At 40.5% G+C, this 13,430-nt stretch overlaps 1 long non-coding RNA gene across 8 annotated transcripts in view; it reads right to left on the minus strand.

Moving 5' to 3' along the window:
- Positions 1-263: 263 nt before the first annotated feature.
- Positions 264-13,430, minus strand: part of LOC141207934 (uncharacterized) — a 39,217-nt gene continuing 26,050 nt past the window's right edge. For 5 of the 8 annotated variants that reach the window (XR_012278211.1, XR_012278225.1, XR_012278219.1 and 2 more), the window contains 5 exons: positions 10,171-10,462; positions 9,839-10,007; positions 9,265-9,471; positions 8,632-9,013; positions 264-8,399 (listed from right to left, as the gene is read on the minus strand). This is a non-coding gene — a long non-coding RNA (uncharacterized lncRNA). The remainder of the gene's footprint in view (positions 8,400-8,631; positions 9,014-9,264; positions 9,472-9,838; positions 10,008-10,170; positions 10,463-13,430) is intronic. The other 3 variants (XR_012278216.1, XR_012278231.1, XR_012278213.1) reach the window with 3 other exon arrangements.

A 13,430-nucleotide genomic window follows, 5' to 3' on the forward strand; every position in this document is an offset into this window, starting at 1 on the left:
CTGGACATCTGCCAAGTCAGTAGTTTTCCCCATGATTGTGGAGCCTACTGAAACAGACTAAAGGACCTTTTTAAACTCTTCGGAAGCTGTGTTTTTTGTTAATTATTTTAACTTACTGAGATAATGACTTTTGTGTTTTCATTGGCTGTAAGCCATAATCATCAACATTAACAGAAATAAACACTAGAAATAGATCACTCTGTTGGTCATGACTCTATATAATATGAGTTTCACTTTTTGTATTGAAGAACTGAAATAAATTTATTTTTTGACGATATTCTAATTTAGTGACATGCACCTGTGCCATTGGTGCAACCTGTGCAGCTGCACAGGGGCCCAATAGTTAACTGTGTCCACTTCCACCCACAAAGCAGGAGGAATTGTACATTATGATGAGGTATTGGAATGCAAATGGACACTCTATTGTTCTTGCACAGGGCTATCATCAGTCTGTGTCCACTCCTACTAGACATGCATAGTCACTGTTTATTCAGACACTGAAGTGATGTTAGGTGTTATTTAGGCTATGGAAGGTAACATATGGAAGGTAACATGCTGTTATATTCTTTCAAGAAAAAAGGAGTTAAAATAGAGAAAAACATAACTGTATGCAGTGTCAAGATCCACAGTGTGTGAATGTTATGCAGTGCTAAACTTTAGTTGATGACACATTGAAAATGGGGAAAAACAATATTTTAAACCTGTACTCCTTCCTTTACTCTATAATGTTTTAAAGTCTTTTCAACCAAAAATCTCTAGAAAAACTAGGTTATAGCAAATGAAAAGAAATTTGAAAATTTAATTTGAAAATGTATATAGCATGAAGATATTTGATTTTTTTTAAATTAAATTCTTTTTTTAATAACTATCTATAATTCACTATTATAATCTTTATAACAGTATATGAAATAGATCCTGAAATATTTTATTAATTTTTCTGAAAAATTAACATTTCTAACATGACTTAATCCCTTCCCGACATATGACCAGTATGTCACTGCGATTATGCGGGCTCAGGAGTTGTGACATGGAATCCACTATCTGTTCTAGTAAAAATTGCACTCCAAAAGTCAATTGTTGTTCCCTTTCAAGCCCTGCATTTCATCTAAAGTGTAGTTTTCAACCACATGTGGGGTATCCGCATACTCAGGGAAAAATTGACACTGAATTCTATTGTTCAATTTCTTGTTACCCTTGTGATAATGAGAAATTTGGGACTGAAGGAGCATTTTCATGGAAAAAAATTTATATTCACAACCCAAAATTATAAAATTTAGTAGGTTCAAGATGGTCTACAGACTAGACTTTGAATTTCTTGAAGGGTGTAGTTTCCGAAATGATGTCACTTTTAGAGAGTGTCTGTTGTTTTGCCACATCGGGGACTTTGCATATGCAATATGGCATCCGCAATATATATTCCAGCCAAACTTGCACTCCAAAAATCAAATAATGCAGTTTCATTTCCAAGCATCACTTTGTGCCAATCATTCATTATTGACCACATGTAGGCTATCACAATCCTTGAGGGGTCTAGTTTCAAAATGAGGTTACTTGTGGAGGGTTTCTGCTGTTTGAGACCTCTTGCTAAAGCAATGTAATTATTTTTTCCTAAATGCTAAAGCAATGTCATTACCATTTTTTAATGGTATAAAACTCTGTGAAACCCCGGTGCTGTCAATCTCATTGCACCCCTAGATTAATTTATTGAGGGGTCTAGTTTGTAAAATGGAGTCACTTATGGGGGTTTTTTCTGCTGTCCTGGAACTTCAAGACCTTTACCCGTGTGACATGGCACCCTCAAACCATTTCAGTAAAATCTTCACTCCAATATGGTACTTCTTCAATTTTGAGCTTCGCACTGTGCCTGAAAAGATTCCAACCACATGGGTTATTGACATTTTCAGAAAAAATTGTGTAACAAATTATGTGGTCCATTTTCTGTGATTAGGCCTTTTGAAAATTAAAGACTAAAACAACATTTCAGCTGTTTTGGGCACTTCAGTGGCTCTGCAATGCGACTTGACATTTGCAATCAATGCCAACCAAATTTGCGCTCCCAAAATCAAATAGCACTCCTTCCCTGCCCGAGCCCTGCTGTGCAGATTCCAAAATGGGGTCACTTATGGAGGAGTTTCTACTTTTTTGCCCTTCGGGGGCTCTCTAAATTTGACATAGCATCCACAATCTGTTCTAGTAAAACTTGCACTCCAAAAGTTAAGTGTTCCCCTTCAAGCCCTGCAATGCATTCAAACAGTTGTTATCAATCATGTGGGGTATCGGCATACTCAGGAGAAAACTGGCCCCGCATTCTATTGTGCAATTTATCTTCTTACCCTTGTGAAAATGAGAAGTTTGGAACTAAAGGAACATTTTTGTGGAATAAAATTGTAATATTCACAACACAAAATTCTAAAATATAATAGGTTCCAGATGGCCAACACACCCAACTTTGAATTTCTTGAGGGGTGTAGTTTCCAAAATGGTGTCGTCTGTGGGGAGTGTGTTGTTTTGGCACATTGGGGGCTCTGCACATGCAATTTATAGGGAGTCTGGCTGTGTCTCACAACCAGCTCCTCGCCTCCACAGATACACAATCATGTGAAAGCTGCTGATGTTTTAGAACATCATTTCAGAGTAAAGTGTAGACTGTCAGGACATTTAAAGGGACTCTTTCACCCTTTTGAGTTGTTAATATAGGCATACTGGTTGTATACATCTGAAATCAGTCAAACCTTTATGCCTCCTGGATGATGCCTTGTTCAATAAAAACAATAATCTATAACTTCGATCTTCCAGGCTATAGGGCATACCCAGTCCAGAAGATAATACTGTCTCTGGTTTTCATTATACAAGATTTCTCCTCCTAGTGAAGTTAATACAGTGCACCCTGGCGTCATGAGCTACATTTTCTTTAACTTCTCTTCCTGCCTTAGCGAAGTGGTAATACCCGCACTCCACATGTGTGTGACCTATGGCAGAGTAGTGCATCACTGGCATTACACTATTAAGGCTGATTATTAATGTATTCCATATACTGAATCTGAGACATAAAGAATATCAATCGATCTTTTTATATATAACATTTTTTTTTCCTTTTGTTGGAGAAAGAATGAATTATGGATGATATTTAAAGTTGAGCAAAACACTTATAGGATACTACTTCAGTGGCTGCGTCATTACTCCGTGGCAGCCGGACCAGAGCACTGCGAATCTCCTACTACCTGCAGCATCCCTGGCACCTCTTCTAATTAGTAGGCTCCATGTCATCACTATATAACATGCATGACATCGAGTAGGCCTACTAAGCAGAAGGCGCTTTATAGTCCTCTGGTGTAGCAGCCATGGACTACTGACATAGCGGAAGGACCAGAGTCTTGCAAATCATTTGGCTGAACTCTAATGCTATTTCTATAAATAGCAGACCATGTGTTCTAGTGTGGAATGGTTAACAAATATTACATTTGTACTCCTCTTTTTCAATATATTTCCGTAGGTGACCTGTCTCCACCATAATGTTTGAAATTCTTACTAGCGTAGGTGCTTCCCCATTCATCATTTTTGAGCATTTAATTGTTGCTTACAATCAGAACACGATTGCCTTAACTCTGGGAAAGACCAGTACCAATATTATGACACCAATGTATGTTTCTCATTGCAGTAGGAGGTGTGCAGTACTTAAAGGGAATGTGTCCTGATTTTTATCTTTGTGTTAGTACTTATTGAATATATAACCAATTATTTTTAATACATAATTAATTGTCCTCAACTTTTTTTTTTTTCTTTTTTCAGCCGATGCTGGGGGCAGCCATTTTCATTGGCTGGTGTGTAAGTGTCTAAACATGACACACACCCCAAATACAGCAGTCCCTGGGCATAGGAGAAACTGCGGTCAGCATCCGACCGCTTCTCCTGCCCTCAGCTGTGAACTTGTCATGTTCCCTGGGTTGTCCAAGTCACAGGTTAGGAGGGAGCCCGGCACCATTTTGTTGTAGTTTAGCAGTGAGCGGTGACAGGAGATGCTGGGATATGGTGATCGGAGGTCCAGGATGCGGTGAGAGGTGATCTGCAGCCTGACATTGTACTACTGCACTGTTCTCACTGCTGGAGAAGTCCCCACCGCAGCCCTGCTCTGATAGGCAAAAATCACTGAGTACGGCAGATACTTCTTCCAGTGGTGAGAACAATGTGGTAGCCTGGGATTAGTAGAACAATATAAGGCTGCCGAACTTCACCCCCCTGCCACTGTTAGCACTGCATTGTTATCATCACACTGCTGTGCTTTGAACACTGACTGAGTTCTGCTTTGTCAGTGTAAGCCTCATTCAGACGTTCCTGCATTACAAACATCTGAGGAAAGCTTTATACTGACATAGCAGAGCCTCTTTTCTAATCCAATCATGTATGATGGAGCCCACAGAGCAGCATAACTAATCCCATCATGTGTGAGAAAGCCCCCAGAACCATGTATCTAATCCGAACATGTGTGATACAGCCCGCAGAGCCACACATCTAATACTATCATATGTGATAAAGCCCACATATCTCATCCCAATCATGTATGATACTGCCTGTGGAGATGTGTACAGTTGAAACCAGAAGTTTACATGCATGTGTCTTTTTACATAGTGCATGTTTTTCTCAATATCTGACAAAAAATCAGAATAAACCGTTCCTGTTTTAGGTCAATTAGCCACTTCGCGCCAGAGCCTGTTTTTGCCTTCGTGACCAGGCCAATTTTTTCAATTCTGACCACTGTCACTTTATGAAGCAATTACTCTGGAACGCTTCAACGGATTCCCCTGATTCTGAGACTGGTTTTTCGTGACATGCTGTACTTCATGGTAGTGGTAAAATTTCTTTGATATCACTTGCGTTTATTTGTGAAAAAATCGGAAATTTGGCGAAAATTTTGAAAATTTTGCAATTTTCAAACTTTGAATTTTCATGCCCTTAAATCAGAGAGATATGTCACACAAAATAGTTAATAAATAACATTTCCCACATGTCTACTTTACATCAGCACAATTTTGGAACCAAAATTTTTTTTTGTTAGGGAGCTATAAGGGTTAAAAGTTGACCAGCGATTTCTCATTTTTCCAACAAAATTTACAAAACCATTTTTTTAGGGACCACATCATATTTGAAGTCACTTTAAGGGGTCTTTATGACAGAAAATACCCAAAAGTGACACCGTTCTAAAAACTACACCCCTAAAGGTGCTCAAAACCACATTCAAGAACTTTATTAACCCTTCAGGTGCTTCACAGGAATTTTTGGAATGTGGAAAAAAAAAATTAACATTTAACTTTTTTCACAAAAATGTTACTTTAGACCCAATTTTTTTTATTTTCACAGGGGTAACAGGAAAAAATGGACCCCAAATTTTTTGTGCAATTTCTCTTGAGCGCGCTGATACCCCATATGTGAGGGAAAACCACTGTTTGGGCGCACTGCAGGGTTCGGAAGGGAAGGAGCGCCATTAGACTTTTTGAATGTAAAATTTGTCTGAATAATTAGCAGACACCATGTTGCGTTTGGAGAGCTGCTGATGTGCCTAAACAGTGGAAACCCCCACAAGTGACCCCATTTTGGAAACTAGACCCCTTAGGGAACTTATCTAGATGTGTTGTGAGCACCTTGAACCTCAAGTTGCTTCACAGAAATTTATAATATTGAGCTGTAAAAATTAAATTTTCACATTTTTCCCACAAAAACGTTTTTCATCCCTTAATTTTGCATTATCATAAGGGTAATAGGATAAATTGCACCATGAAATTTGTTGTGCAATTTCTCCTGAACACGCCGATACCCCATATGTGGAGGCAAACCACTGTTTGGGCGCACGGCAGGGTTTGAAAGGGAAGGAGCACTATGTTGGCTGGGATAGGCAGCAGACACCATGTCACATTTGAAGAGTTGCTGACATGCCGAAACAGCAGAAACCCCCACAAGTGACCCCATTTTGTAAACTACACCTCTCAAGGAATTCATCTAGGGGAGTAGTGAGTATTTTTTAATTTTTAAATTTATACCATTGGGCAGTGAAAAAAGCATAATTATATTTTTACCACAAAAAAATGTTTTACCCTCAGATTTTACATTTTCACACAGGGCAATGGGTAAAAATGGTGCCGAAATGTGTCACACAATTTCTTCTAAACGTGGCAATACCTCATATGTGGCTGTATCGTACCGCTCAGCCATACGGCGAGATCTGGGGGGGGGAGTGCTATTTGACAATTGGAGAACAAATTATTGTAGAATAGGCATTTGGGAGCTCAAAATTTTCTGAATTTCCTTTGGGGGGCAAGGGCCATTTCGCTTTTCCAGAGCCTTTCTGCTACCAGTAACTTGGAAGTCCCTTATATTTTTAACAGATGACGGACCTGAGTGGGGACTAGCTTTTTTTGAGGACTGAGTTGAAGCTTTTATTGGGAACATTTTACGTAACATTTATCCGGCGCTCTAGGCTGAGCACTTACATCGGGGTTTCCATCTAAATTTCCAAGTGATGTAATTCAGATGAAACCCCTGCGGGATCCATTCACTGTAATGAGGCAGCAGAGTTACTCTGGACTCGTCTGGCCTCTGTTTAGTGGTGTCCTTTTTTCAGAAGTGCACAAAACTGTGGCCAACCGCACTTTTATGCACGCCTAAAAAAACTGACACCGTGGGATCACAGGCCAGACGGCATCCACAGTGGCCTATATCTGCCTCATTACAGGGAATCTTCCGTCATGGGTTCCGTCTGAATCACGTATTTCAGAGATTTACACGGAAACTCTGTAAGCTCAGCGCAAAGCACAGGATAAATGTGAGCAGAGCCTTACTGCAATCTTTGGGAGACATAATAAACAAATCAGTAGCAGGTGAAGAATTGGTTTTATTTATTTTTTTACGCCGTTCCTCGTGCGGTGTAAGTGATGAGATTACTTTATTCTTCGGGTCGGTGCGATTACAGAGATACCAGATTTATATCGGGTTTTTATGACTGACAGCTGTCACACACTAAGACGCTTTTTTTTTTTTTGCAAAATCTAGTTTTTGCATCGCCATATTTTGAGAGCTATAATTTTTCCATATTTCGGCCGACAGAGTCATGTGACGGCTTGTTTTTTGCGGGACGAGTTGACATTTTTATTGGTACCATTTTTGGGTACGTGACACTTTTTGATCGCTTTCTATTCTGTTTTTTGGGAGGTAAAATGAACAAAAACCAACAATTCAGGAATTGTTTTTTGAGGTTTTTTTTATGCCGTTCTGCGTGTGGTAAAAGTGATCAGGCAGCGTTATTCTTTGGGTCAGTACGTTTACAGCAATACTACACGTACTGTATATTTTTTTATGTTTTGGCGCTTTTACACAATAAAACAATTTTATAGAAAAAATATTTTTTTTGCATTGCTTTATTCTGAGCGCTATAACTTTTTTATTTTTCGGCTGATGGAGCTGTATGGCGGCTTGTTTTTTGCGGAACAAGATGACGTTTTCAGCGGTACCATTTTTATTTCCATTTTGCTTTTTGATCGCATTTTTTTTCCACTTTTTGTTTGGCGATATGAGGAAAAAGCATAGTTTTTTGCTCCGTTTTTTATTTATTTTTATTACGGTGTGCACAGAAGGAGTTAATTAGTGTGACAGTTTTATAGCTCGGGTTGTTTCGGACGTGGCAATACCAAATATGTGTACTTTTTTTTATTTTTGCATAAATATATGGATTTATCGGTTTAATATTTTATTTATTTATTTTGTATTTTTTTTTTTAACAGTTTCAAAACATATTTTTTTACATTTTTACTTAGTCCCTGTATGGGACATTAATTTTTATTTTTCTGATCCCTGATCTCATGTAATGTAATAGACATGTATTACATTATATGAGATCTTCACTGACTGTTTCACAGTCTCCTGCCTGGCATCAGCTTGCAGGCTGAAGCCAGGCAGGAAGGACACCATATATGGCAGAGCTGGAGGCGGTCATGTGACCTCCAGCTGCCATAACAACGCCAGGTCCTGAAAGGAATCAAGGGGTCGTCGGAGAGATAAGTGGACGACCCCCTCTCCTCCTGCTGTCTTCTATATGCCTGGGGGTCCTGAGTGCTGCGAGACCACCCACCGTTTTTAAACTTCAGCGCTGCACAGAGCCCGGGCAGCGCGGACGTTTATCTACAGTGGGTGGTCGGGAAGCGGTTAGAATTACCATAATTTTTAATATTTGCCAAATGCCAGAATAATGAGAGAGAGAATGTTTTAAGGCATCCAGCGTCCAGCAATGTTCTTCTCCTTGTAGGTCCAGCAGCTATGTTCCCCGTCCAGCAATGTTCTTCTTCTTGTAGGTCCAGCAACTATGTTCGCAATCCGGCAATGTTCTTCTCTTTGTAGCTCCAGCAGCTGTGTTCCTGCAACACAGGTACTTTAGATGCAGTGACACAGAAACACAGGGCAGCCAGTACTGGGTTAATAAACAGGGGGGATTTATTGTAACCGTCAGTCTCCATGCAGGGAGTAACAGGGGAAATATGGGTACAACAAGGGAAGTAGCAGGTAACAGGCTATAACCAACAATCCACAGTTTAGCTAGATGTAGCAGAGTCGAAATGGTTGTAATCGGCAGTTTTACACTTAGCTTACTCTTGTTCCCCACAAGGCAGTTGCTGGCTGATGCCAGTGTTGTTTTCTTCTGGCTTCCCCACTTAAACAATGCTCCGCCTTCTGGCAGCAGACACGCCCCCAGCTCCCCAGTCACCTGACTCCTGAGTTCTCACTGTGGACATGCCCGAGCTTCTCTGTCACCTGACTCCTGTGCTCGCAGTCTGTCTTCCCCCTGCAACCAGAGGCACGACCCCGGCAGTTCTGGATTCCTTGTTCTGAAAGTGCTTACAACCCGGTCTTCCCCCTTACACAGCATGGTTCTTCTTCATGTAGGTCCAGCAGCTAGGTTCCCCATCTGGCAAGTTCTTCTCCTTGTAGGTCTAGCAGCTATGTTCCCTGTCCAGCAGTTATGTTGCCCATCCTGGCAGCAGTACATATAAATGTTATAAAAAAAATTAATAGAAGAAAAAATTATATGCACATTGATATTACCAAGTCCTACTATATGAGTTTCTCATTACTAAGAGTAAGATTGGATTATATTTTATTTTACAAAGCACACACCATTTTTAACATCTAGAATAAATGATCACTTAGGGGGGAAATTTATTTTACATTTGAACTATACATTTAGATCTTGAAACCCTTTTGCCAGACTAATATTACTCTCACCAGAGATTAATATGAATCTGCTGTTTCAGTTTCCTCCTTTTTGTCTGTCTGGCATTAGATATTATCAGCCGCTTCCCTTTTGCATGGAACGATTTCACACAGAGAGCAAGATAGGGCATTATTCATCCTGACCCAATGTACTGCCAAGCTGTGATGGACGTTCCTGTCTCTCTTCCATGCCCAATGGTCAGGGTCTGGTGTCATGATCTAGATTGAAATAAGTCATTATAATCAAAGTTTAAAGGAAATATGTCACCATTAATTATAATCTATTTGCATATATTTTAGACCTGATGAGGCTGGCGTGATCACTTTGAAAATCCATGTCAGAATGACTGTATAATCACTTATTAAAGTTTTCCTGCTTCATATTAAAACAAGCATTTCATGAATCTAGTTATTGCTGCACTCTTAAAATGCTCAACCGAATATCAGGAGTAGTTAAGCATTCTGACATGGGTTTTCAAAGTAAGTACAACAGCCCAATCAGGTTTAAGGGATCTATTTATGCTGTTTTTTTTGTGAAATCTGATTAGAGATCAGCTTTAAATTATTTTTGCTTTATATTGCTGACCAGATGACAGGTGACCTGATCCACTCAAGCCCGAAATTCCATCCTGGTAAGCAGCACGTTGAGTAAGTGTAGTAGTCGGTCTTTCTTCATACTCCACGTCAATCCGAGGGCCCAGCAGTAGATTATCCATTGACATAGCACATCCTTTTCAAACTGGTTGGCTAAAAACCTGGAGGGAAGAAAAATGAAAGAAGAAAATGCAGAAAAATAAAAAGCAACAAGTGCAGTTATCATATATTTACCTGAGTGGGTAGAAAAGCTATTTTGTTTTAACAATAAAATTTTAGAAAAAGTTATTTATATTCATAAATGTGTAACAATAAGTGACTCACAGAGATGGAAAGAAGAAAGTTCCGTATTCTGAAGTTCGCAGTCAGGCCCTCCTAAAGTAATTGACAGTGACGAGGATATACTGGAGATGAGAAGCAGAGTTATAGGGTATATATAATACAGAACATATATATCAGTATATTCCTGTCCACTATTACATAAGAATAAGCTCTTTATTTCCCTGTGATGAGTCTGCTCACATCTGGATGATTTCCTATTCTTCATTACAATAGTACCTTGTCCGAAATCTTAAGGCAGCTCTCCCTGGCTAGAAACACCTGATGTAATCATCTTCTATAAAAATGAGAAAAATAGAGTTATTTCACTATGAACTATTTACTCAGAACCTTTATAATGCCATCAATCTTAAATTAAAGGGGTTGTAGAGCATTTAATTAATGATGGCTTATCCTCAAGATAGCTCATCAGCATCAGTTTGGTGGAGATCTCACACCAGACACCAACTGATCTGATATTGAAGACGTATCCTAAAGATATGCCTTCACTATTGAGGTGAAGCAAAGCCATGACACTGCTTATCACATAGTGACTGGTCCTGTGTGCTGTATGTCTATCACATACCAGGTGTAATAGGCTGAAAGATCACACTATTCCCTAAATGTGTCAGTAACATTTTAGGTTAAGTGCATACGTAAAGTTTTTGATGTGTTTTTGCAGCGTTTTTTTCTGCGCGGAAATGCATCAAAAACGCTATGTAATCCTTCTGCCAGCTAATGCAATGACAATCCTGATGTGCTGTGCACATGATGCAGAATTTTCCGCTCAGTATTGTTATTGTGGTAAAATATGCAGCATGTCCATTGTATGCAGCGTTTCCTGCCCATTGACTAATTCAACCTCAGCAAACCCGCAGGTATAAATATATTTGCGGATTTGCTGCGGTTCTTTGCTGTGTATTTGACTAGTCAATGGGTCAAATACACTGCAAAAACGCACAAACAATGGTACCCGGGTCGGCTGGGGAGGACTACTTCTCCCATCATCTGACCACCGGTCCCGCTGATAACAGCGAGAGTGGCACGGCTGAGGGGAGCAGTAGTCTCCTCAGCCGAGTCAGCGCCTGTGTGCCCTGTGTGTAAAAGAATAAAAAAAAAACACTATTCTCACCTGTCCTGTGCCCCCCGGTGTCCTTCTGGTCCTCGCGATGTCCCCGGCGATGTGATCAGCCCAGCGGTACACTGATGGGAGCGCGCTGAGTTTACGTGAGGTCATCAGCTGTAGATCAGCTGATGAGCTCCAATACCTCAGTTTACAGCACCGATGCTGCATGGGAACATTACTGAGAATGTTGCCATGAACCACTGATGCAGGATAAGGTCACCAGAGCTGATCAGTTGATGAACTCAGGTGAACTCACTCCTATAGCAGCATGTACACTGACAGGAGTGATTTTACACTCCTGTCAGTGTACAGAGTGCTGTCTTCTACAGCAGTCACATCAGTGATTGATGTGGCAGCTGTAAACGTGACCCTCAATCGCCGAGGGACAATCTGGATTACGTCGTTACGGGGGACAGATGAAGAATATTGTTGTTTTTTATTTTTGTTTTTTTTTTTACAGAAGATCGAGGGATTCGGGGACTGGGCGTATAATAAAAGAAATATTAAAACCGTGTGTAATTTTATTTCAATAAAATACTTTATTACGGCCGTGTCTGATTGAAAAAGCGTTGAAAACTTTACTACGCGGTTACTAATGGGGGCATCTTACAGACGTCCTCCATTACTAACCTGTGCTTCATATCAGCCGCCAATACAAGGCTGACATGAACGCCAACCCCATTACCCCACTCGCCACCACTACAGAGCAGTGGGAAGAGCAGAGGCTAAGCGCCAGATTTGTTGCATCTTATGGATGTGCCATTTCTGGGACTGCTGAGGGGTGATATTATTAGCCGCGGAGGGGGCCAGGATCCATGGACCCTTCCCTGGCTATTATCAGCCCTCAGCTGTCTGTTTATCCTTTTCTGGTTACATTTTATAGGGGACCCTACGTCAATTTTTTTCTGGGGTCCCCCTGTAATCTTACCAGTAAAGGCTAAGCAAACAGCTGTGGGCTGTTATTAATAGCCAGGGAACATTGTTGGCTAATGGCCCCTTCCCCGGCTACCAATATCACCTCCCAGCAGTCGGCTTTCCCTCTGCTGGTTATAAAAATGATGTGGGAGCCCGTGCCATTTTTTTAAAATTTTAGGCTATGTGCCCATGATCCAGACATAGCAGCGCTTTGGATGCAGCATATTTTTGCTGCGTCCAAAACATTGCATTCTATTGAATGCAGGTAAATCCACATGTGTTCACTGAACCATGCGGATTTATTGCATTAAATACTTTCCAGTGGTCACATTTCTGTTGCAGAGACTAGCGACTCCGCAAGAGATTTTGACATGCTGCGGTCCTGAAAAACGCGCCGCATTTCAGTGTCCGCGGGTAATCCGCAGCCTCAGATGCACGCATAGTGGACATGTGATTTCTAGAGATCCCATTCACTATGCTGTAACATCTGGACGCTGCGGGTTTGATGCTGTATAAACACACAGCTTCAAACCCGCAGTGACTCCTGATCATGGCCACGTACCTAAACTCACCCGCAGCATGTCAATTTCTGTAGCGGACACGTTAGTCTCCCCTGCAGATTTTGACCGATTGAAGTGTCATTATATGTGGTGGATTCACATGTACTGACAACAAAAGTGTGGCATTAGAACACCGGGTTTTGGTCGCAGCAAAAATACGTTGTGTTCTAAGCGCTGCTTGTTGCTGTTCGAGAGGACGTAGCGGCTAACAAAACAGCTGTGAGCTGTTAATAGCCAGGGACAATGTTTGCCTAATGGCACCTTCCTAGGCTAAAAAATAGCAGCTCCCAGCTGTCCCAGAAATGACATGAATGGAAATGCTAATAACATTGGGTATATGGGATTAGGTGACACCTAGCTCTTGTTTGGTGATGACAAGCTGTCAATCAGACCAACCCTAATTTAAGTGAAGTAAAGAGTTAAATAAACACAGACACGGAACAAACTTTATTTAAAATACAACAGACACATTCTTAAATGAACCAATATACTCACCCCAATTCTGACGGTAATCCAAGGGTTAAAGCAATGTCCCACATTTCTCTTTTTCAAATAACTTTATTTAGCTCCCAACAGCATGCATTTCAGTACAAAAACACTTAAAAAATGCATAAAAAAAAACAAAAACGGGAAAACGCACGTTTTTTCCACAGCATTTTTCCTGC

This window comes from Phyllobates terribilis, unplaced genomic scaffold (genome assembly GCF_046119375.1).
Source record: "Phyllobates terribilis strain yellow unplaced genomic scaffold, ASM4611937v1 Scaffold_2__4_contigs__length_985480577, whole genome shotgun sequence".
Classification (NCBI taxonomy): domain Eukaryota; kingdom Metazoa; phylum Chordata; class Amphibia; order Anura; family Dendrobatidae; genus Phyllobates; species Phyllobates terribilis.